The 25,024-nt window shown below is 45.8% G+C and overlaps 1 protein-coding gene across 8 annotated transcripts in view; it reads left to right on the top strand.

Annotated features, from left to right (window-relative positions):
• Nucleotides 1-25,024, top strand: part of LOC139759472 (nuclear distribution protein nudE-like 1) — a 228,957-nt gene that overhangs the window by 165,810 nt on the left and 38,123 nt on the right. The window lies entirely within an intron of this gene.

The following is a 25,024-nucleotide window of genomic DNA, read 5'->3' on the forward strand; positions in this document are numbered from 1 at the left end:
CCCTGCGGCACACACACACACACACACACTTGCCCAACTGGTAATAACAGAGCCTCTTCACGAGCCTTTCATATTTTTACTCAACGTCTTGAACCTTCTGCCACTTCGACTTCCGTGTATGTTTCCGACACACATTGTGTAAGGCGGAGCGTTAAGTGGCGAGTGGTTAGAAATGGGTGCTGTCGAGCGGAGGAGGGCCTAGGTCTAGTGAGTCTTCAAGTAGGGCGAGGAGGGGGGGGAAAGCATTGGCTTATTATGAATGCGAGGTTGTAGAGAGAACCTGTTGGTTGTTGAGGGAAGAGATGAAGGAAGGGTAAAGGGTAAGGTTAGGTGTGTATATTAGATCATGTTGGATGCACAGTGAACTTGCCGGTGATGATGATACCGGCACGAATCAGACGAACGTGTTGCTGGAGCAGGTCTTACCGCCGCACTGTGATTGATTCTTGGGGAAAGTGGCAGGTGCAGGAGGCCTGTGGTGGCTGGTATGGTGGGTGTAGTCGTCGCTGAGTTGGGATGTTGTGCAAAGCATTGGAAGGTATGGATGGCAGGATTGATGGGTGTATGGCACGATGGATGGTTGGGACGTGTGATTGGGAAGGCGAAGGGGTTGTTATGTAAGGTATGCCGGGATGAAGGCGGGGGCGAGGGAGTGAGGCCTGCCCGTGTGTCTGACTGCACTGGGTCTAGACAGTCAGTATATAGATTTTTCAGGCAGGGTGTGTGTGAGTCAGAGTGGCCGTGTCGGTGCGCAATAAGGTGTCTCGCTCCAACCGCCACCACCACCTCCGCCTGCGCTGCTAATCCATTGTAATTAGTTTTACAACACTCCAGACTTGGTTTCCCCTGCTTCCTAGTAACAAAACTTTGGATCGTACTCTTCCACTAGTGGAATATATTCCAACTCTGTAGGACGTAAGACATGATTTGAGTGGAACATTCGTACCTGTTCTGTGATCACATTTTGCGTCACTCTAGTGACAGAACAGACGAGAACAAACCGCCAGCTAGTGCGACTACCCTTTAAGCAGGAACTCGCGGAACCCAGGATTTTGAATATTTCACAGAAGCCAGACGTTCTTGTACCAGTTGACCTTTGAGAATTCGGTGATGAGCAAAAATTCTACCCCCATTCAAAATTGGATTTCTTGTAGTTTTGTCTGTATACAGGACTGGAGGCTTTGTGTAGCCTTTCTGGAAACGTCTTTGAATTAGCGTGTCGCCTGGCTGAAACGTAGTCATGGTTGTTCGTGTTAGTCGATACGAGGCGTAGTTAGTGAAGGCTCAAGGGTGCTGGTTGGGGCGAACACCTCGCAGTGTTCTGCATGGGGAGTGTACACGTATTGTTATGCATGGGGAGTGTACATGTATTGTTATGATGCATGGGGAGTGTACATGTATTGTTATGCATGGGGAGTGTACATGTATTGTTATGATGCATGGGGAGTGTACATGTATTGTTATGCATGGGGTGTGGAGTGGGCATTGGAGGAAGAGACGTGTATTCTGTGGTGTTGTAGACGAGTATTTTGAAGGAAAAAAAAGCTATTTCCTGAAGACCTGGCATGATTGTCGTAGGAGTGTAGCAGTGCAGTTCACTGCCATCACTATATATACTATGCCACCAGTTATGGCGTGGGCAAGACGTTACGGGCTCTTGACAGACGTGAGATACGGATACACGAGTCAGGTTGCATAGGTGGGCCGAGGGCCTTACTAGGTTAGCATACATGTACATGGGCTGTAGAACAGTAGGTAGAGCAAGGTATACAGCATTAGGGGGGGACAGTCATATACGTAGGGGCACAGCTCCGTACGCCAGTGAGGAATCTTCTGGTATAGATGACGTCACGACACCTCGGTCACCCGCCAAAACAGGAGGGAAGAGCGATGCTGATGACGCGAGGGATGGCGTGACCGTGCTCGCCCCTGGGTCAGCACCGGTGGCCTCCTGAAGGTTCGTGGTAGTTCCTCCTCGGCACACACACACACACACACACACACACACACACACACACACACACACACACACACAGTCTCCACCGTTGTATTCGTGTGTATGATAATTCGGAATACAACAACCGTTGGAAATCGTAGAAGTCTAGCTCATTTATGCAATTATAATTACGTGATGAAGTATTTAGTGGTTTAACAAAAAAAAAAAAGATATCTTGGTTTAATCTGTAAGTTATTGTTTATATAAACCGATCTTACTACTCTTCCCCACAGACCATAAAACACAAAGGACACTGATGGGAATTCTCGTAAACCTTTCGTAATAGAAAGGTGCTGCTGGAACTGAGGAAGACGTAGAAGATCCCTGGCGCAGGCGATAGATAGATATGCAGGCGAAAGCGACCGTTTCGACTGTGTCGGAAGGACTTGTGAGACAAAGAGCTTCGCCGCTGACACCCACACACACACACACACACACACACACACACACACACACACCTTGGAACATTGTGTACGTGACTCGTGAAACTGGTGAGTTCAGAAATGGTTCTCACCAAACAAGATATGTGTGAGCATTTCATCCATAACAATGTTCTACCTCGGATACCTGAGAAGTATCATAACCTCCTCATTATTAATAGTTGGTTTGTTATGTATCTTGATACGTAATCCAGTCGTTGTAAACGGTTGTAAACCTGACGTAGCACGTAAACTGCTCAAGAGTCTATTCAGTGTTGCCCAATCTTAGTCAGCATTTTTCTCACTATGTAACATATATTACACTTACTGACATCCCCCCACACCCCAGTTGCGGGACCTTTTGAGCGCTCTGTATCCTCTTTAGCGCCACTGCCCACTCGCCGCTCTTGGAGGCACAAATCAGAGTCGACACGCAAGTATAGAATTCCCTTAACGTACTGTACAAGTAGATAATTACACACACACACACACACACGCACACATTCAATTTCGTGTGTGTGTATATATATATATATATATATATATATATATATATATATATATATATATATATATATATATATATTCTTATATATATATATATACATACATGTTTTGGACAATCACATGTTTACCAAATGTCGTCCTAGCTTCGTCTCTTCGATGTATATCAACTGACTGTTATATTTCTCTCATGTGTCTCCCCTGATGATGTGATTATTACACGAAAGTGCACTTGGGAACTTTTCCTGTTTCATTTTCCCCGTGGACTCATAGGAATATATATATATATATATATATATATATATATATATATATATATATATATATATATATATATATATATATATATTCAGAACATTTACATTGTTTTACCTGAGAATCACCCGACACCATTGTTGCTGACTACGATTTGAATAAACGTATATTCCAGCTTTGAAGTGTGATTAATATTTAACGTCGGGGGATGTGTTTGGCATGCACACACACACACACACACACACACACACACACACACACACACACACACACACACACACGCACACACAGTCAGCCACGTCAACCATGCTCGGGTTAACGGAATAAAGTTTTAACGGATGGGCACTAATGCTTCTGGTATGCTGCTGTGTTTAGCAGTAAACTGATACTTACGCTGGGTTTATGATAGCTCTTCGAAAGACGGCATTTCCTGGTTTAGTGTAGCCCGTTCACCGAGCCCCATGGTGGCGCTACCTGCTTGAAAATCACCTCTTGAACCTCTCGCGTGGTTTTTGACCTAGTTACCACCCGAGCGAAGCCGGCGGACGCAAGACCTAGTTCAATGCAACTGCAGGAATAGAAGTAAAGGAAATGATAAGTGAACACAATTGCATGCGAGTTTAAAAACGTGTTGTGTCCCGTTATGGTTGTGTGAGTTCTCGCCTGGTATTTACGTTAAGTACAATTTTACCAGAAGACGAGACGTATCGTAGTCTTATTAAATGCCGTGTTACCAGAAGACCCCTCGTCATGTGGGTGGGTATTGGTTAAGGCCTGTGTTATGTGTGGAGATGTCGAGATCACTCAGCCATTTCCTGGTGTTAGTTTGTTTAGTGGCCGAGTGCGACCGTAGTGGTGGAGACGTCCAATTGTCCCTGCTTATTAAAGTCTCCTTCCGAATCCTGAAGGCGCGCAGATGAGGTCTCAGGGGCACAGTGGGTGGGGGCGGATGATCATGCCTGACAACTTGGGCGTGTTCTAGACCCGGGAGGTACATAGTTCATACCTTGCCTTACGTTCAACTTTACTCTTCTGCTGCCCAGTCCTTCCATTCTGCATTCCCTGATGAAGGTCCGAGTCTCCCAGGCTGTACGTTGCTCCTGGTCTCTGTTTATGTTCGTGTGGACAGACTGGTTTGTCGCTACATTGGAGACGAAGCTGTCAAATTGTGATGGACATTTTCTTAGTAGTATTTTTATACCGTAAAGTTTTCAGGGTACGTAACCTTCATTATATGCAGTATTTCCGATACACACATTTTGTTATAAGACTTCGTTACCTTGAGATTTTTTTTATATTTTTCTTTTACATGTGACATTAGGTGTTGGTACATGTCTCGTAAACATAGTTTGAGCTCGTGTACCTAACGTTGACAATGTTAAGGGGTAACTAGTGTAAGATGTATCCATACAAAGTGGTCTTGGAAACTAAAGATTTTTTTGGGTTGTTGCATCATCGTAAGTTGGCTGCAGAGTGACTTGGTTTTCCCTGCATCACGTGACGTGATTGGCTGCTGAAACCTTGAGTCGGATGACGTCACCTGCCAGACAGATGGTGTGTCTCATTCGGGGGTTTTCCCTAGATTTGCAGCATCGGTTAGACGAAGCAAACGAAGTTTTCCCTTGGTAACGGAGAACGTAAGGGCAAGATTTGGTGGTGCTGGTGAAGGCTTTAGTGATAGCAGCCAAACCAATCTTGTGGCTCGGGATCACTGTGAAGCCGGAGCCTATCGATAAGCCACACCGTAGTGAGTGAACGAGGACCAGGACCACGCCCAGGTTCTCAGTTGTGGGCGTGACGGGTGGGGGTGTAAGGGGAGCCGCCTCGTGTCGCGTCTGCACCACCTGATCCAAGGATGTGACGGTCTGCCTGTATGCGGATGTACCTCACAGACACCTGACCTCAGGTAGTCAGGACTTGACTTCATCCATACGTCACCCAGCTCCAGTACCTCACAGACACCTGACCTCAGGTAGTCAGGACTTGACTTCATCCATACGTCACCTAGCTCCAGTACCTCACAGACACCTGACCTCATGTAGTCAGGACTTGACTTCATCCATACGTCACCTAGCTCCAGTACCTCACAGACACCTGACCTCATGTAGTCAGGACTTGACTTCCTCCTTACATCACCTAGCTCCAGTACTTCACAGACACCTAACCTCAGGTAGTCAGAACTTGACTTCATCCATACACCACCCTACGTATGCTTTTTTAAAACGATCTCGAAGCATCGTCTCCAGCCCCCCAACATCACGACCTGTGACAGAGCTGCTCTGTCGCTTATTGTAAATTAGTCACGTCATTTTAGGCCTCGGTTTGTAGCTCTACATAAGATCATCATCCTGAGTGAAAGTTACGTCCATCATCCTGAGTGAAAGCTACAGTGTGTACGTATTTGAGAAGTGAGTCATTACATATCTCTTGTGTTCTGCCCGGGGTACTTCTAATGTACTACTTGTAACGTCGGGTTTCATATGTATATTTTCTCTGTAGTAAGTGGCACCTAATTTCAGTGCCATTATTTGATAGTCTTCATGATGCCTGTCACGCCATTAGGGCATTATTGGTTATTTTGAATTGAGGACGAAGCCTTTTTCTAGATTTTTCTGTTTGTAAACAGTGAGTGTCTCTCCCGTCCGCCGCTGGGAGATGAGTCCGGGTGGTGATTTCCAGTTGTTTCCATTAGTCTCGGTGTGTGTACATGATTTTTGCTCGTTTTCTAAACACGAAGACGTAACACGAAAACAGCTGCTGCATTTATAGATGGCGTTGGCTTAAAACTGTCGATGTAGTCGTGAAGACTGTGCGCGCGCAAATGTTTTGTAAACGCGCCATCCCGGGCTACGCTCCTCTCGATCTGGAGGTTCGCAGAGTCCGGCGTGCCATCATCATCATCATCATCATCGAGACGGCTCTGACTGGCTGTTCTGTCCTGACCGAAGATGATGTTAGTGACATGATTAATCCATCATCATCGTCGTCGACATTTTTTTCCCCCCGTCATGTTATGGTGCCATTTGTGTACGGTCTTCTGTAAGAGTTTGTGTTTCTGTATGTCTGTTGATGACTAGGCTGAGGAAACTTTCGTTTTACATGTTATCAGTAGCCCCACCTATGGCGTATCACGGTTCCCTGGCCCTCACCCATGACGTATCACGGTTCTCTGGCCCTCACCCATGGCGTATCACGGTTCCCTGGCCCTCACCCATGGCGTATCACGGTTCCCTGGCCCTCACCCATGGCGTATCACGGTTCCCTGGCCCTCACCCATGGCGTATCACGGTTCCCTGGTCCTCACTAATGGCGTATCACGGTTTCCTGGCCATCATCCATGGCGTATCACGGTTCCCTGGCCCTCACCCATGGCGTATCACGGTTCCCTGGCCCTCACCCATGGCGTTTCACGGGTCCCTGGCCCTCACTCAAGACGTATCACGGTTCCCTGGCCCTCATCCATGGCGTATCACGGTTCCCTGGCCCTCACCCATGGCGTATCACGGTTCCCTGGCCCTCACCCATGGCGTATCACGGTTCCCTGGCCCTCACCCATGGCGTATCACGGTTCCCTGGCCCTCACCCATGGCGTATCAAGGTTCCCTGACCCTCGTGGTGTATCACATTTCCGTGGCCCCTCATGATGTATCACGATTTCCTGGTCCCTCTTGGTGTATAATGGTTGCCTGGCTCCACCCATGGAGTACCATGGCACGGTATCCATCATGACCCGTGGGTTCACATGCCCGCTATTGCATCAGTGGCGTGTGGTATAACGGCCCCTCTGTGCGTTAGTGGTATGTCGGGCGGCTGTGGTATAAGAATGCCGCCATTCAGTACCTGTCGGTGTGTGCAGTCCTGCCTTGCGCTTTCCCTCCCTCCACCTGTTTAAGACGACGTCAATTTTTGGTCCCGTCTGTCGGTGTCCGGTGAAGAAACTGATGGTCGGTAGCCTGTGCGCCGTGCGTGTTTGTACATACATCACGGTGAGTGTTTTGATCGGCAGTGTGCATGTGTGCGGGAATGTGTTGTGTGTGTGTGTGTGTGTGTGTGTGTGCCCCCCCGCCCTGTGTGTGACAGGTAATACACTGTGCAACATGACACTCACGGAGCTCCCGGGCCGGACCACTGACGGCCGGCCAGCACCTCGGCTTGCTTACCGTGGCGCTGCTCCTGCTGCCTAGGACGAAGGCGCTCTGGAGTAGCTCGCTCTGAGGCGACGCAGAGGGACACCACCACACACCCCCCGTCACTCGCTTACCTCCCAGAGCTGAGACGTCTCAGCAGCATCAGCACTTGCAGGGCGAGAGCTCTCGCCGGTGGGCACCGAGCCCGGGGACCTCAGCCGTGTCAGAGGGGGGGCGGGGCGGGGCGGGACGCGGCGTCGTGAGCGGCGGTGCTGCTGTCCTTGAGCCTGTGCGTCACGGGGGGTTGCGTGACTGGAATCTTGCCACCACCACAGCCCGCTGCCGCAGCGCCTGTATTGCCGCACCGCCGTGAAAGAGAGAGAGAGAGAGAGAGAGAGAGAGAGAGAGAGAGAGAGAGAGAGAGAGAGAGAGAGAGAGAGGTTATACGATGGTTATACAGTGGCTCATCAAGACTGGTTGGTGATCAGGTCCGGTCGTCCGTGTACACAAGGAATCGTAGGCTGAGCGGTGACGGTGAGGACTGAGGGGGCTGGTTACTCTTAGCACCCCACCCACCATGACCAACCCTTCATGTGGGTCACGACTTATCATGACCTCGGCGGGTGTGGTAGTTGGTCTATCCGCGGGTCATGTTGGGAGTAGCATTATGGTCTGGGCCAGGTACTGAATATATATGCTTGGGTATGGTCGCCGGCTCAGGATTATAATAGTTGGCATAGGGCAATATTACCGACGACGGCATTCAACAATTTGGCAGGGATCGGCATAGCTGGCATAAGACAGCAGTGATGGCACGGAGCAGTGCCACTGGCAGGAGGAAGTATTGCTAGCAGAGGGGCAGTACACACACAGCTGACCCGGAACATGTGGAACGAGTGAGGGGGAAGATGTGATCACAAGTGTTGGGGAAGATATTGGTGCACGGGTGAACACTGTTGATGTTGGGGGAGTATTGTGTGATGAGGGAAGTGTGTACGGTCATTGATGGGTTAAGTCACTAGCCGGCGTGGCAGTACTCGCACGGCGCAGGTAAATTTCCGGTGGGTGTGACGTGTTCAGTGGGGTGAGGGCCTTCGAGAACTGTGTATTCTCCCTCCGTGGTGTAGCGGTTACCGTTGCCGGTTGAGGCAATTCACGGGCCGCCCGCCCAGGATCGAGAGCATTAGGTTCGAATCCTGATTGCGGCAGTTGGTCTACAGTTAACCCAGCTTTTCATCCTCCCGAAGGGTTTGATCAATAGAATGGATCCCTGGCTTAGGCTTCGGTATAAGTATATATAGAGGTAATGAAATGACCTTTGTTAGGCATTCATTTGCCTGTACCCTCTCAGCTCACACACACACACACACACACACACACACACACACACATGTATTGACTTCTCATTACACTAACCGGCATTGCACGGGTGAAACCTGCCCAGGTCATGGCCATCTCGGGTGAATGAGAAAATAGAGATTGAGGAAAAGAATGGAGAAATTAATGTGAGCTCCTCATATGTATATAGACCTGACTCGTAAGAGTTAACAAGGGTTACAGAAAGAGGGAACGACGAAGGAAGGAGGAGCATTCCACAGCTTTCCTGTGCGAGGAAAAGAAGAATTAGCATTACGGTCGTTCCTCGTGCTGCTGGCTTCTACATAGAAACTGTGGGATACAGCAGCCAGACGCATGCCACGAGTCAAGAAAGCCTTGGTGTCATGTGCTGGTCTGGTGTCTGCCTGACCGTTTCATTACCCTCATCTTCCTGGCCCAAATTAACGGCCATAACAACATTGCCCCAGCGTTCTCTTGGTCTGAACACGGAGGTTATTGCTCTTCCTGTGCCCCTCTGGACTCCGTGTTAGGACAAGGAGGTGAATGGACTTCGTGATTGAAGTGAGGAATGGATTCCAGTCTTAATCCATTCTCTCCTCTTAGGGAGCATTGGGGGGGGGGGGACTTTTTTTTTTTTACCGCTTTGGGAAATAGTGAGGTGCTGATGTAACTAGTGGAATGAAGGCTTTCTAAAAGGAAAGTGGTACTGCTGGTAGGCAGGAAGAGCAGCAGGCCGGTCGACCCCAGTGACCTGTGATTCCGCTAGTGGTTTACTGTGGGAGGTCCCTGAGGTACGTACCCACCTTGGTGTCGCCAACACCCCTGGCTATCTCCCTCGAATCCTCCCACTGCACTCCATCCTCTCCTCTACTGCTCCTCGTCTACCCTCTCTTCCCCAGCTCCTTCCCATGGAAAAAGGGCCTCGCGTCATAGCTGCACCGAGAGGGAAAGTTCTCTCGCCTGCACCTCTACCACCAGCACCTGCTCGTCGTCGTCTTCAGGTGGTGGTTAGTGTGAATGTAGTCCAGCGAGACGTGGCGGCTGATTGTGTGTATATGTAATGACTGACGAGCGGCAGCATTATGCCCTCCAGCTCTTAAGTAGAAGTAAGCTCAGGTAAACAGCAGGAGATTGGGACCCACAACTGTAAAACATCCCGTACGGTATGAATCGTTAACATAGCACACTTTACAGAAGCCTCTCACGTATTTCACCTTGGTTTCAGTACACAAGATATGCAAAAGTGGGAAGATAGATAAGCGCCTTCGTAGATAATATATTACACCATAATTTTGTAGATTGGGTCGTTCCTGTACTTGCTCCTTAATAGTTTCTTATTGGCATATATGACGTAAATGCAAATACAACCCAACGTTTATCACTGTGTGTAGATGATGCCGTAACAAGTATGAACGTATATATATTAAATTATTTAGAACAGACGTTAATCACCCCACCAGTGGGTATGTAAAAATAGATTGTTGTGTATTGGAGATCAGTCGAAAAAAATCTAGCAGTTAAAGCTAGCACAGAATATGAGAGAGAGACAAGCATCATACCAGCGTAAAAGACCCGAGAGTGATTGTCATAAGACCAGGGAGTACCGGAACCGTTCCATCTTCACACATAATGATAGGCTGAATTTTGCGTCATGTGTGTGTGTGTGTGTATGTAAAGGTACGCCAGTACTAAGCTTGGCAGGGGCTCTTGTCAATGACAACCCGTTCTTGGGTGTGCCCTTACTGGCACAGGTCGGGTGTGTATGTGTGTGTGTGCTTAAGGATTCCATTACTGCCACTGGGCGATCGTTGAGTAATTCGAGTGTAGTAGGCTCTTGAGTGCATGTGTATGGGGTTTGAAATGTGGAGTTGGGTCTCCAGAACCGCTGATAACACACTTTAAAAGTCGTGTGTACTCCATACTAGTGTTGCGTGTCTCCAGAACCGCTGATAACACACTTTAAAAGTAGTGTGTACTCCATACTAGAGTGTTGTGTTGTCTTTGCGTATCTGAGTTGTGTTTCCGCGCATAGGTATTGGCATGTAGTATATCTGTAAGTCTTTATGTTGATTTAAAAGTTAAGTGAGAAACGGAAGTGGTTAATGAGAGTCTAGTATATGTTACTAAGAAACTATGATTCAGATTGGCTGCTGCTTTGGTCAAATCAAAACTCAACAAACCGTATAGCTTCCTTCTTGGATATGGAGGAGGCATTGGCCATCCTTGGTATTCAGAAGCTTAATCAAGCGAAAGAGGGACAAAAAATGTCAGTGGACTTAGGAGTGTCCAGCTAGGAGGATATTGGTTTGTAAAGGTACAGATGAAGCGCCACCACTCGTAATTTTCTTGGAGTTTTAATATAGAAATATGTACTTCATGCATGTAAGTGCAACTGGAGTTCATCTTTGGAATAGTATTTGACATTTTATAGCTTTCATTTGAAGTAATCCTAATTCTCTCGACTTTGTGGCGTTGAATTACATGCAAAAAGATACTCGCACATCGCACTTTGGGTTTAGACCCTAAAAAAAAAAAAATGCGCCGACACACTTTCCAGTGCCAGAAACGAGTTCCTGGAGGAAGTTCGCCAGAAAAAGTGTTCGTGTGACAGTGCCCTCACCAATGTCGATGCTTCCGTCGTTTTCTGAGTGTTGTGGCCGACAGTGGCCCCTTCCACTAACCTCCTCGTTTCCCTTCCCCGTCCTTTCTCCCGCTGATGGTGGTGCATTTCCTCATGACTATCAACCCTCCCTCCGTAACCTCATTCCATCCTACCAGCTGAGGCAGCCACGTCACCATTCTACCGAAAGTGAAAGTCGCTGCGCGTGGAGGATCGACTCAAATGCGCAATGCATCGTATTGAAATTATAGTGAGAACGTTCCTATGCAGAGGGAGTGGTTACGCACCCCTGCTCAGTCATGCTGTTAGAGGCCGCGATTCGTACAGTGTTGGGAATACTGACGCAAAGTTTTCAACTCCTGTTATGGAAATAGAGCGATAAGCAGAAAGACAGATGCAAGCGATTGTATTGTAAGGTTGAAGGACTATAACCTATTATCAGCCAGGCGGACTTATACACAGACACTTAGATTTGATTAGCATTCTTTGGGAGCTTTGCGCGACCAGTATCCAGTTTGATTGATGGTTAATATTCTCCTCGCTGTGAACCATGGCGGAATATGGAACATAAACACAGCAAGTACAAGATCTTTTAGTTCCTAACAAGAACTCTTTTGAGACATTTTAGGTCGCGTCTCCGGGATTGGCGCGTCACTCGGCCGTCAAACAGTAAAATGTCAACATTTCCAGCGTACACGATTGACAGCACCTGTTCTGTTCGCCGCGAGCTTGCTTGCCGTGAGGCGTTACCTTACCTACGCTGGTACCTTTGCCGTTCCCTGCCTTTGTTAATACTGGGACTCTTATCGTAATGAGATGTCAGGAAGACGTTCTCACGTCTTTACTGGTGCTGTGACATGTAGGTATCATGTAGGTGGCCTGCGCTTTCCAGAGGCTGGCTGGGGCAGGTGTGCACCAGTGGCCGGGTAAGGGGTGTGTGTGGTCGTGAACATGCACAGGCAACCTTGGTGACCATTCGTTCCCTAGTTGTTGCATCTGTTTGTACTGTATGGGTTGGCTTGTGTAGCTGATGGAAACTTGTGTAATTTTGTGCGTACCTTTTTATGCTTTTGTATCCGTGTGTCTGCATGAGTCTTCTGTTTTAGATACGTGTATAGGGTCGGTGGGGGAAGGGAGCTGGTTTAGAATGTTGTTATGGGCTGGCCTTACCTTACTTGGAGTGTGTGTTTAGCCGGGAACCTCAATTTATCACTCAGAGATGTTTCATAAATCATCGTTCCCAAAGGTAAGCTTTGCCATGATATTGTATTAAGTTGTCGACTAAGTTTAGAATAGGCTCTTGAATACCGTCGGACGTGGTTCAGTTTCCGTCGTCTTGGCATCGCTATCAGTTGTCAAGGAGGATACAGAGGCGGCGTACAAGTACTGGGATGTATTACATCCTCCGCTCGCGTGGTTGGCTCTCAGAACCTTGACGTTGCTGGGGGGTGTGGTGCTGATACCTACCCATTGGTCTTCATCCATTATGCCGGACACGTAGGAAGTTGCTGCCGTCGGCTTCAGTCACGGCAGCCTCCGCATACTTAAAGTCTGTCGCTGAAGCAACAACGACGGAAGACGTTTGTAGTTTATGTATCGTATGGAGGAGGAGTGAGTTATAGAGGCGTCGAGGTCGCCTCATTCCCAGGAGTTGGACTTGGATGGCTGTTGGTGGCGGCGGGGCAGTGTGAGAGAGGGAAGCTGTGAGCCGTATATGGCCTTCATACTGTGTGTGTCAGGGTCGAGGCTGGTATGCCCACACCTGTTAAGTGCACCCTTACACACACACATGGTATCTAGCTCTCCCCTTTTTGGAGGTGTTCACGCAGTCTTGTCCAGGTGATTAGCACGTAGTTCGGTAAGTTTTTGCAAAACCAGGATTGGTTTTACACCAAAGTTTATTATCGTCTGTAACAGTTATTTAGGTTCCAGTCACAGACAGAATTTCGTATCTATGCCGGGCTTTAATTAAGATGTGAAGAGGGTTAATGAGAGGGAAAAATAACAAAAGAATTTCCGGTGGAAGTGAAAAACCTGCCTTTTCAAAAGGTTCAGGTCATAGTTTTTAGGAAAGACCTCTTCGAGGTGTTTGGGGGAAGGGGGGGATAAAAACGGCCCACTTTTGATTTGCCAGCAGCAACCATGTAATTATGTGACTTCATAGCTTGTCATTAATACGTGTTCAAGCTAATGATGGGGGCTCACAAGCAGGCAGCTATAAGAAACAAAACATGAGGAATACTAAAAAAGAGGGAAAGTAAACCAACACTGTGATGTAGAGCAGGTGGGTCTCCTTGTAAGGTTGACTTGCGAGAGTTTTAGACTCACTCTCTTGTATGTAGAAATAGGACCTTCCCCATACGTGAGAGCAGTGCTCTGTATAAGGACGGCTCCTTTGACACACATTATTGACTGCCTTGCTGTAGATGCCAGTGCTAGTGGCAGTGGGTGTTGCAAGAGTGATGGCCTATTTTACCATAGCTATTTGTGCTTAGAGTCGTTTAACAGACTGCCTTTCAAATGCGAAATAACATTACGGCTTGAGGGCTCGTGGGTAGGAGCTGGAGCAGTGAAGTAATTCAAGGTACTTCAAGAACTTGAAGCAAGGCGACTCTGCCTGTAATATCCTCATATAAAAAGATGCAGGTTGAGTACCAGTGTGGCGGTGTAGACTAGGCACCTTACTTTCCCTTGTGTATATGAATGACATTACCGGTTCCCGTCAGCAATTAAAGTCTGCTGACGACATGAGCTCGTGTTAAGTGTGCCTCAACTTCTAAACACGCTCATGTCAGTGCTAGTACACATGAACACACACTAGCAATTAAGGTCTGCTGACATGAATTCCTGTAAGTGTGCCTCAACTTCTAAACACGCTCATGTCAGTGCTAGTACACATGAACACCCACCAGCAATTAAGTCTGCTGACATGAATTCCTGTAAGTGTGCCTCAACTTCTAAACACGCTCATGTCAGTACACATGAACACACACCAGACCTGATATGCATGATTAGGCAAACTTCTGATTCTTTACAGCCATAGTGAAGTAGGCACACTTCAGGTTCTTTACAGCCATACTTGACATGGCTTTGAAAGCCAGATGCTCATCCGGGCTTTGATGTGTCTTTTCTCTCTCCCTGTACACAGACTAGAATGCATTACTAACACCGAATTCTTAGGCCTGCTATTCGGCAAGTCACAAGATTGAAAATTACTCTACCTAAACATCCAGTAGAAAATGCGAGCGCGCGGTGTGGTGTTTCGCGTTTAATAAACTGACAGACCAGTTGTGCCGCTTCACAGTATCGCTCGCTCGTCCGTCCAAACCTGATCTGTTGCGTTACAGTTCGGGGTTTCCCAAAGCCTCACCTCGCCTCCTCATGGATGACAAGTGGTAATTTACTCGGAAGGCGATTGTCCTTTTCTTCCCACACGCTCGGCGTATATTTGCCCAACGGAATGTTCTTAACATTGAATAACTTATAAAGACTTGACCTTATTCGTATAGATAAAAAGAAATATGCCATAGTGCCCGAATTTTTCTTTCTTTTTTTTTTTCAAGTGACCGACGTAGCACGGGGAAAACATGTCCCAATCAAGGCCATTTTGGGTGACAGAAAAATAAAAGTAAAAGAAAGTAGAGGTTAATCAGGGCTCTGGTGTGTGTGTGTGTAGACCTGACCCTTAGAGATAGACAGGGAATATGAAGTGGGAAAGACAAAAGAAGGAAGAGAATTCCACATCTTTGCTGTTCCAAGGAAAATGGAGGTATAACAGGCAATCATTGAGTGGCCGGACTCTACACAGAAACTGTGGGAAGCAGCAACCAAACGTGTGCCATGGGTCCGAGTCTTGGGTGTGGGGACACATGCAGACAATATATATATATATATATATATATATATATATATATAACGTAAGGGTGAGAGAGATGTGTGGAAATAAAAAGAGCGTGGTTGAGAGAGCAGAAGAGGGTGTTTTGAAATGGTTTGGGCACATGGAGAGAATGAGTGAGGAGAGATTGACCAAGAGGATATATGTGTCGGAGGTGGAGGGAACGAGGAGAAGAGGGAGACCAAATTGGAGGTGGAAAGATGGAGTGAAAAAGATTTTGTGTGATCGGGGCCTGAACATGCAGGAGGGTGAAAGGAGGGCAAGAAATAGAGTGAATTGGAGTCATGTGGTATACAGGGGTTGACGTGCTGTCAGTGGATTGAAGCAAGGCATGTGAAGCGTCTGGGGTAAACCATGGAAAGCTGTGTAGGTATGTATATTTGCGTGTGTGGACGTGTGTATGTACATGTGTATGGGGGGGGGGGTTGGGCCATTTCTTTCTTTCGTCTGTTTCCTTGCGCTACCTCGCAAACGCGGGAGACAGCGACAAAGTATAAAAAAAAAAAAAAAAAAAAAAAAAAAAAAAAAAAAATATATATATATATATATATATATAGAGAGAGAGAGAGAGAGAGAGAGAGAGATAAAAGGTTAGGTTATCACATGTGTTGCTTAAAGCCTACCTATTGAATTGTAAATTATGTTGAATAATCCACATGGTCAAACAAGATATATAATCCAAAGGTCTCCTTAAATGGCCCTTGACTTAAATGATTCGCCTATTACATATATATACTGGAAAGGATCACAATTTTGCGTGTGATCAAGTTTATTCCTATGAGTCCACTGGGAAAATGAACACGATAAGTTCCCAAGTGCACTTTCGTGTAATAATCGCATCATCTGGAGAGATACAAGAAAGAAATATAACAGTCAGTTGATATCACTCGTAAACAATCACTTGTTTACCAAATGGCGTCCTAGCTACGTCTCTTCGTTGTATATGAACTCACGTGGTCTCATAGGAATATATATATATATATATATATATATATATATATATATATATATATATATATATATATATATATATATACATATACATACTGTCAGAAGCTTTCTTGGATCGATGGCTTACAAGGGGAGACACAGTGCACCAGAAGCCCGGATGATCTCGGCGATCAAGATACCTGACGAGTTACACAGTGGGCGAACTGTCGACAGTTGGCAGTAGTGGGACACTTCTCAGGTATCTGGGGCAGGGCATCGTCTGTCATGGAAATACCAGGCCACAGTTACATACACCATTTTTATGTTATCGTTTTTGCAGCGAGTCAGGTAACACTTCGGTAGAGATATATTTGCTTCCATAGTTGAGACGGTATCAGTATTCATACTATGTACATTTGTCTAGTGCAGAAACCAGTGACACCGACGTTATGTAAATCAGAAATGTTTTTAGGGGGAGGGCACAGAGACACACGCACGCGCACACACACACACACACACACACACACACACACGGTACCAAAATCACAAGAGTTCAGTTGCAGAGAAAGGCTATAGTCCTTACATTTACCCACCTTGGAAGAGGAGGGAGTGAGGGGTGACCTAATCACAACCTTTTAAGTTTTTAAAACAGTCTGATGGCGAGAATACAGTACGCAGTTCTTTGAGAGATGTAGGGATGGAACAGCCAGAGGGCAAAACCACGAATCAAGCAGTAAACTTAAGAACGATGTGAATGAAATGAATGAAGACATGGTAGATGCAGACAGCGTACAGAAATTTTAAGAATTTTCATGATATGAGAGAAGGTTCAGGAGATGGAGTCACACTAGTGTAGAACTCCCTCCCCCTTACAGTACACATAGATAATTGGAGAGAGAGAGAGAGAGAGAGAGAGAGAGAGAGAGAGAGAGAGAGAGAGAGAGAGAGAGAGAGAGAGAGAGAGAGAGCCAGGTAGGAAGGGGACTCCGTTGATGACACCCAGGTTCATGAGGTGACCCGTAGATCAGGTACCTTAGTACCTGTTATAAGACTCGTTGTTTCCATAATGATCAGTGCCGCAGCTTCCTGACCAGCGAGGCAGATTATATTACCATTCCTGATGAAGTGGCCTCGGTGACTTGACGGCGCCCAGCTGTGGTGGTGCTCTCGGTGGGCGACCACCACTTGGCTCCTCCTCTCCTTCCTGTAACTCTTGAGCTTCGCGGGTTTTTGTTGTTGATCTGACTGAGCTGTTCCTCCAAGAGCGGCTTTTATTTTATCATGCCCTCCTACCCATGCTGTTAGCTGTGGCGCAAAAGAGGATAATAAATACACAAAAGGTCCCGGGACTGGACCAAAGTTATTGTATAACATTACAGGTTACATAGCGAGAAAAATGTTAATGAAGATAGAGCAACATAGAGTATATCATTCAGCATTTTACATGGTAAGTTTGCAACGGTTTACCAACAACGATTCGATCTTGGATCAAGATGTACGACAAATGAACTATTAAAGCTAAGTTATTATACTTTTCGAGTATCCGAGGTAGAACATTGTTATGGATAAAATGCTTACACATATCTTGGAATGTCCGTTGAGAATCGTCTATGAACTCACTCATCCCGCAGCATTCAAGTATATGATGTTGCAGGGTGTGGAGTAGCTTTGGTCTGTTCATAGTAGGGCAGGTTTTGTGAGGCGATGGCTTTAACAGATAGCGCCACATTTTTCCCCCCCCTATCATACAGCAGCACGTAGCTTATCGTGTCAGCTGTCAAGAATTTCTCAGCCAGGGATCAAGCTAACGGAGGTGGGACTTCCTGAGACAAAAACTCAGGGTTGAGACAGAGAAGCTGCCTCCAGGAGTCAGCCCTGAGACAGCAAGATGATTGGGTTAGGCTGTCTGGTGCGGTCACTTACTTCCTCCTCCTCTGCCTCCACATACATACATACATAGAGGCAGCCGTAGGAAGCGAGGCAACTCCTTCCTTCATATTTTGATCGATGATCTATTTACCAGCCCCAGATTCCGTCATGGATGTAGAAACCTTTGTGTCTGTGGTACTTACACCTGGAAGAGTATTTGCCATGTATGGACTCCCGGGGTGTAACGGTTAGCGTTCCTGACCGTGACGCATTCACGGGCCGCCCAAGGTCGAGCGCATAGGTTCGAATCCTGGTTACGGCAGTCGGTCCACAGTCACCCCAGCTGTTCATCCACCCCTAGGGGTTGTTCGGTAAAAATAGGTACCTGGCTCAAACTAATGATACTACTTTGCTGTTTTTCCGTTGAGTAATGTGTGTCCTTAATGATACTGTAATATATTGCTGCTCTGTTGGGTAATATGTGTCCCTAATGATAGTGAAGTGTGTCTGTTGAGTAGTATGTATCCCAAAATGATACTTTACTGTTTCTCTGTTGAGCAACATGTGTTCCAAAAGATACTGTGCTATTCTGTTCCTCTGTTCAGCAGTATGGCTGTGATTACAGATAGTATATTTTTTTTTTCACGGTAGTCTCGGTATTTATTTTGATTAGAATATTCTTATTCCTACCCCAGCATAACCTAGAATATTGGATGAGAGAGGTTTCCTTTGTCAAGAAGTCTGGGGAAAGAGCAGGACTCCTTCGCAGTGGGTTAGAACAGGTATTTACTGCCGTAGGAGTTTAGGAACCAGCTTAGATATGTTGTATTTAATTTCATGTGAGTCTTCAGTAATACTGGCCGCAAGGAAGGGACTCACCAGCCTCCCACTGTTGGAAATATGTGTAAACAATTTGATGGCAATGTAACTCACATGGATAGAAAGTGAAGTGGCATTTTTTTCCCCTTCCGTAGAGAATTCCAAACTGTGGTACAGTCTTACGTGGCCCACCAGTTCTTAGAAGATGATGTTTGTCAGCTCTTCGCTGCCTTCAAGGAGACCTTTATCTCTCAGTGGCCTTTAGGTGTTAAGCCATGACATTCACCTGCTGTGTGGGGTAGTTCCAAATAAACATTTCATGTCGCCTCCAGCTGAGGATCTAGCCGCATTGTTTCGCCAACCATATTAGGTATCGGGATCAGCGTTGATATTGTAGTGATTCGTGGAAGTGAACTCTTTCTCCAGCAAGACTTATTTATTTACGGGACCGACAGGTACAGGCAAAGCACACTCAAGTCATGGTTAATCCCGGGTCAGTGGGAAAGAGGGTAAGAAAAAGAATGAATGGGTTAATCAGAGCACCTCACGATTTTCTTTGTAAAGACAGAAAGGTGAGAGAGAGAGAGAGAGAGAGAGAGAGAGAGAGAGAGAGAGAGAGAGAGAGAGAGAGAGAGAGAGAGAGCTAAATTACATGTAAAGAGAACATTTTGTCCATCTTGAAAGAAAGGAGAGTGAAGGATGACCCCGTCACAACCTTTAAGATACTGAGTGATGACGTAGACAGTGAACAGCTCTTCGAGAGGTACAAGGATAGAACACCCAAAGGACATGACATGAAACTGGAATAAGATGACTGACTCCCCTGGGGACATGGTTAATATAAACAGCATACATAAATTTAAGAAGGTGTATGATATAGAATGCACACACACACACACACACACACACACACACACACACACCTTAAGCCAGGGATCCATTTATAGATCAGCCTCGTGTGTAATTACCTCTGTAGGCGGAAGGAATTTTGCGCTCGTGGGGTCGCGTCTATTGAACATTCTTTACTATCATACATACATCAGGTGTAAAAGTACGCTACGTCATTTTCAACACGTTTGTTTCGTAATTTTGTGCTATGTCCTTTGGTGGTTTCTCCCTGCAGCTCAGGAAGAAGTGTTCCCTGTGTACGTCGTCGTTAGTCTATTTCAAAAACTTTTAAGTTGCGGACAGGTCACCTCTCCCTTCCTCTCTCTCTCTCTCTCTCTCTCTCTCTCTCTCTCTCTCTCTCTCTCTCTCTCTCTCTCTCTCTTCCAAGGTGGATAGATTAAAGGCCTCTAGACATTCCCTGAAGCCAGTTGTCCTCCTCTGGACTCTCTTTTATTGGCTTCTTGTGCTTCGAGGTGCGTTGACCAAACTTGAGAAGCAAACTCAAGTTTAAGCCTTAAGAATTCTTAGGATGTGAACAGCTTGCTTAATATTTGCTTGAATGCAATTTTTAACATTGGTGTGTTTGTGATGAAATACAATAGAGTGAATAAAGAAATGATTTATTGATTAGGCAACCATTCGGCTGAAAATATGCAGAGATATTACACATATTACAGAACTGGGAGGTCATAATTGTAACTAGTTATCTAATCTCTTATAAAAGAGCTGAAGAATAAGGTGGGCTGTGTGTGTGTGTGTGTGTGTGTGTGTGTGTGTGTGTGTGTTCGCGGTTATGTTTGTACGCGGAGGATGTTTAGTGTGGCAGGAGCGTGGGTAGCAAAATGTAGGTCATTGTCACTGGGAGAACTAAACCTTACTCCTTCCCTCACTAGCGCACCCTCGCCTTGTTCCTTCCCAACATCACCGGATGAACGCGCTTATCCCGTGGTTGTCAGAGCCTTAACACGCATATAATTATGCTTTTATCACCTGTTTGTATGGAGATCATAAATGTGTGTCAAGAGTAAATAAAACCAATATTGTCGTTGAGTTGGGGTGGTGTGAGAGTGTTCGTTGTGTCGGTCGTTCAGTTTCGTCGTCTCCACGACAGCTTGAGCTGATATGTGGCACACCCTCGCTTGTGAATAACTGATCACAGGGGTCACCAAGACTTCCTTTTTTTTTTTTTCTTCCTAAGGGATTACATTAGTCGTAATACGAGGCTGCGTGCATTGAATAGAACCGTCTTGCCAGATGGAAGAAAACTTGACTCAGTCCTTTGGTTCCTATATTGTGTGTGTGTGTGTGCATTTGTCAGGTAGCATCAGCTAGACGCCTCTCGCGTGGAGAGCATTGTAGCGAGATGGAACAAGAGGGTAGTATGATGTTGGTACGTATGGTATCGTGTGTTTGTTGTAGTGCAGTGAATGTAGGTTCATGATGGTGATGGCGTGTTGAGGGTGAGGGGAACAGTTGTGGCCAGCGATGAAAATGGCATTTACGAAATGAGTACACGCTTGGAGAGGATGGAGGAAGGAAAGGAGAAGAGTGAGAGTAGGTAGGAAAAGTGACAATTATTCCATGCTGTTCCTGTTTGCGTATTGCATATATATATATATATATATATATATGTTTGAAGGAATAGTGGTTCCAACAATGTTGTATGGTTGCGAGGCGTGGGCTATGGATAGAGTTGTGCGCAGGAGGATGGATGTGCTGGAAATGAGATGTTTGAGGACAATGTGTGGTGTGAGGTGGTTTGATCGAGTAAGTAATGTAAGGGTAAGAGAGATGTGTGGAAATAAAAAGAGCGTGGTTGAGAGAGCAGAAGAGGGTGTTTTGAAGTGGTTTGGGCACATGGAGAGAATGAGTGAGGAAAGATTGACCAAGAGGATATATGTGTCGGAGGTGGAGGGAACGAGGAGAAGAGGGAGACCAAATTGGAGGTGGAAAGATGGAGTGAAAAAGATTTTGCGTGATCGGGGCCTGAACATGCAGGAGGGTGAAAGGAGGGCAAGGAATAGAGTGAATTGGAGCGATGTGGTATACCGGGGTTGACGTGCTGTCAGTGGATTGAATCAAGGCATGTGAAGCGTCTGGGGTAAACCATGGAAAGCTGTGTAGGTATGTATATTTGCGTGTGTGGACGTATGTATATACATGTGTATGGGGGGGGGGGGCATTTCTTTCGTCTGTTTCCTTGCGCTACCTCGCAAACGCGGGAGACAGCGACAAAGTATAATATATAAATAAAAAATAAATAAATATATATATATATATATATGTATGACGCTTTAGCAGTTTGAAGTGCATCCCTTTTATGTTTTTGAACGACTGAGTCACAGCACTGTCTGATATGCAATAACGTTACCTCGCGTCGCGCCAGAAACAAATGCGCAGGATTTAGAATATGCCGCGGTTACCCAACAAACTGAAATATTTGAACATTTTTTACTGTCCTTATAATAAGCAGATGACCGATTGCCTTGGAGCCTATCGTACACTGTGGTGAACATCTTAAGTAGCACTGAAGGTAGCCAAGTGTTTAAGAAAGAAACATGCTACTCTGGCATTCGGCTCACCACGTCTTGCATTAGTCGAGGGTTACTTGTGAAGGGTCGAGAGGTGACATTAGTGGACACAAATCGGTCTATTGCACTTAGACATGGCTTCCTCTGCATTATTTCTCTTATCTCTACACCTTACTATACTTTCTGCTCTTCTTATTCTTAACTTGTTGGAAATTTCCACCTTTGGCCATGTTTATACGAGACACGCTCATTGTTGTGTCATGACTGATGAATGTTGCAGTGCATTCGATACAAATGCTGCGGGGAACATCTACCTAGTTATTTATTGTACACAACAGTGTATATATATATATCTTGCCTCTTGATTGACACGTACTTCCATCTGCCAGTGTCCTGTTTTCTTTCGCTTGAGTATTTGCTTCTGTTGCCTTAAGTTTTGTTAGATTTTACAACAAAAATCTTCAATTTTGAATTTGAATAGGCAGTGGCATGGCGGAGCAGCCGCAGGACTCCAACGGTTTAACATTGTTCTAAAGGTGAGTCACCGTAACCACCCGGTGGGGTTGGATCCCCAGCTGCTGGCCTCGTTAGTGGACGGTTTCAGTTTAATCAGTTTATATACCATCCCGGTGCACTGGGTTGACTGGCTTTACATTCCATCACACAGTCCTCAGTTTGGGTATTCTTGAGCAGCTTCTTAACTGGAAATGTTATTACTTGTGTCAGATTTGAAAGCGGTTGTATTCGGGATGAGGAAGTGTCATCAAGCGTCATAATGCTGCATCAAATGTTTCTATTATTTGTTTTTTGTATATTTTTTTCTGTATTCTAATGTGACACCGGACTTGCCATCCCTTTTTGTTGCACTAGACGTATTGAACTGTTCCTGGGAAAGGGTGCGATGTACGTGGAAGGTTCGTCATAACGAGTCTCGGTAAGTGAATCAGCAGCAAGTGTCATGAATGCTCTTGACGCGGATGAAACCCGAGCTGTAGTAATGTGTTCTGGAGAAACACTCTTGTGCTTTTTTTTCCCCCATTTGAGTGCTTTTATTTGTTTGGCTTTTTTCCCCTCGTCACATACTTGTAGTTTCGTCATTAGTGTGTTCGTGTCTGGGTACCACATTTAACGCGTGTGTGCCACAAGAGGAGGAGATGTAAGGATGTACCGGGAGGGGAACGTGGGTGTTAAGCAGTGGGAGTTAACAGATAGAAGGTTGTGGGTGAGCAGTTGTACCCTGGCATAACTGTCGTTGCTGTTAGGCGGCGTGGATCATACCGTATCCGCCGCCATCATCCACCTGCTGTACAATAGGTTTCAGTCCCCCCTCCTCTCTCTCTCCCTCTCGTCCCATCCCCCGAATCCCTAGTTGCACCTGTCTTTTTCTTCTTTTTGTTCTCTTCCTCTTTAAGATCACCACGCCCTGTCCCCAACACTCTCCCCTATCTTTTCCCCACACTCCCTCGTCTGTAAATGTCGTGGATTAAAACGTACACCAAGCTTGTGTATCTATGTTCTTGTGCGACATGCATAACGTGGCGAAAGTGGACATAAAAGTATCCAAGATGATGCCCTTGGAACAACCTGTCCTTGTACTGCCATACTTTTGCTGTTGGAGTTGTGGCTGTGAGATTCGGTAAACCTGCATCTTCAGATCACTTTTCCCTTAAGCGATGCAGAGAACAGAAACTTGACCTGAGAACGACGGTACGACTTTGATATGATTGTGTGGCCCTTGATCTGGCCCGTAGATTAACTTTCAGGTTAAATACTAGTTTGTTATACCGGGGTGCTACTTTTGTACTCAGTACCTTTTGAGTACGACAGTACCACTCCGAATTAAGGAAGTAGCCTTTTAACCCTACCCTGTCTTAACTCAAAGAAGCGCATGTCGCCTCTGTTCACAAAAATTGCAAAGAAGAAAGTTTAAGGCCAGTAGCCCTTTAGAGAGAGTACTGCTATGAAAGCAACTTGTGTTATAGATAAACTAACCATTAACGCAAAAATAATGTAATATATTACCTTACTTGTATTAGATGCCAAAATTTGGGTGTTCGATCGAGATTGCGTCTTTCAAAGAAGTTCTTTACTAAGAATTATACATCCGTCAGGTGCGTGTGGATCCTTACAGACTCTCTCTCCCTGACGGACACCAAGTATTTATTTTCTGAATGTTGTCTCCGTTTATCATGTTAAGACAGAGCACGCCACACGTTAGAATTAAGATAGGCCGCAAGATACATATATATATAATTGGTTTTGAATAATATTTGTATGTGAACACGAAAGTTTTATTGGCAAGTCAGTGGTGTCAAGGATGGCTGTGTTGTTCCCAGAGAGACCTGGGTGTAGGTGAGAGGTGGAGATCGTACTTGTGATGTAAGTGGCTAACTGTTGGTGTAGTGCTGCCCTCATGAATGAGTTGTTTGAGCGGGTGTTGCAGGTGTACGGTAACCTGTAACAAGGTATCATTCACCCACCCTCACTAGCCACAGGATCTTGTACTTCATCTTTCACCATAACAGCTTAGATTTTTTTTTTTTCTTTGTTATGCAGTTATCGCCTTTTGAGGATATTTTGTAAAGCAGGATTTCCAAGACTTGTCTTGTCTTTTTGTATATACTATCGAGCAAATTTTCTTTGCCTTGGAATCATCGGAAGTACTGTACCAGATGCCAGCAGGCCCACAGAGAGAGCTGAGAAGCCCAGGCAGAAGGCATAGGGACCGGACAAGGAATGATGAAATTTAAGAAGTGTGACCAGATAACAGAAATTAAAAGCAGTAAACAGATTTTATAGATTATTTTTTTTTACCATCTTCACATAAGTGGTC

Source organism: Panulirus ornatus, chromosome 33 (assembly GCF_036320965.1).
Source record: "Panulirus ornatus isolate Po-2019 chromosome 33, ASM3632096v1, whole genome shotgun sequence".
Lineage (NCBI taxonomy): Eukaryota > Metazoa > Arthropoda > Malacostraca > Decapoda > Palinuridae > Panulirus > Panulirus ornatus.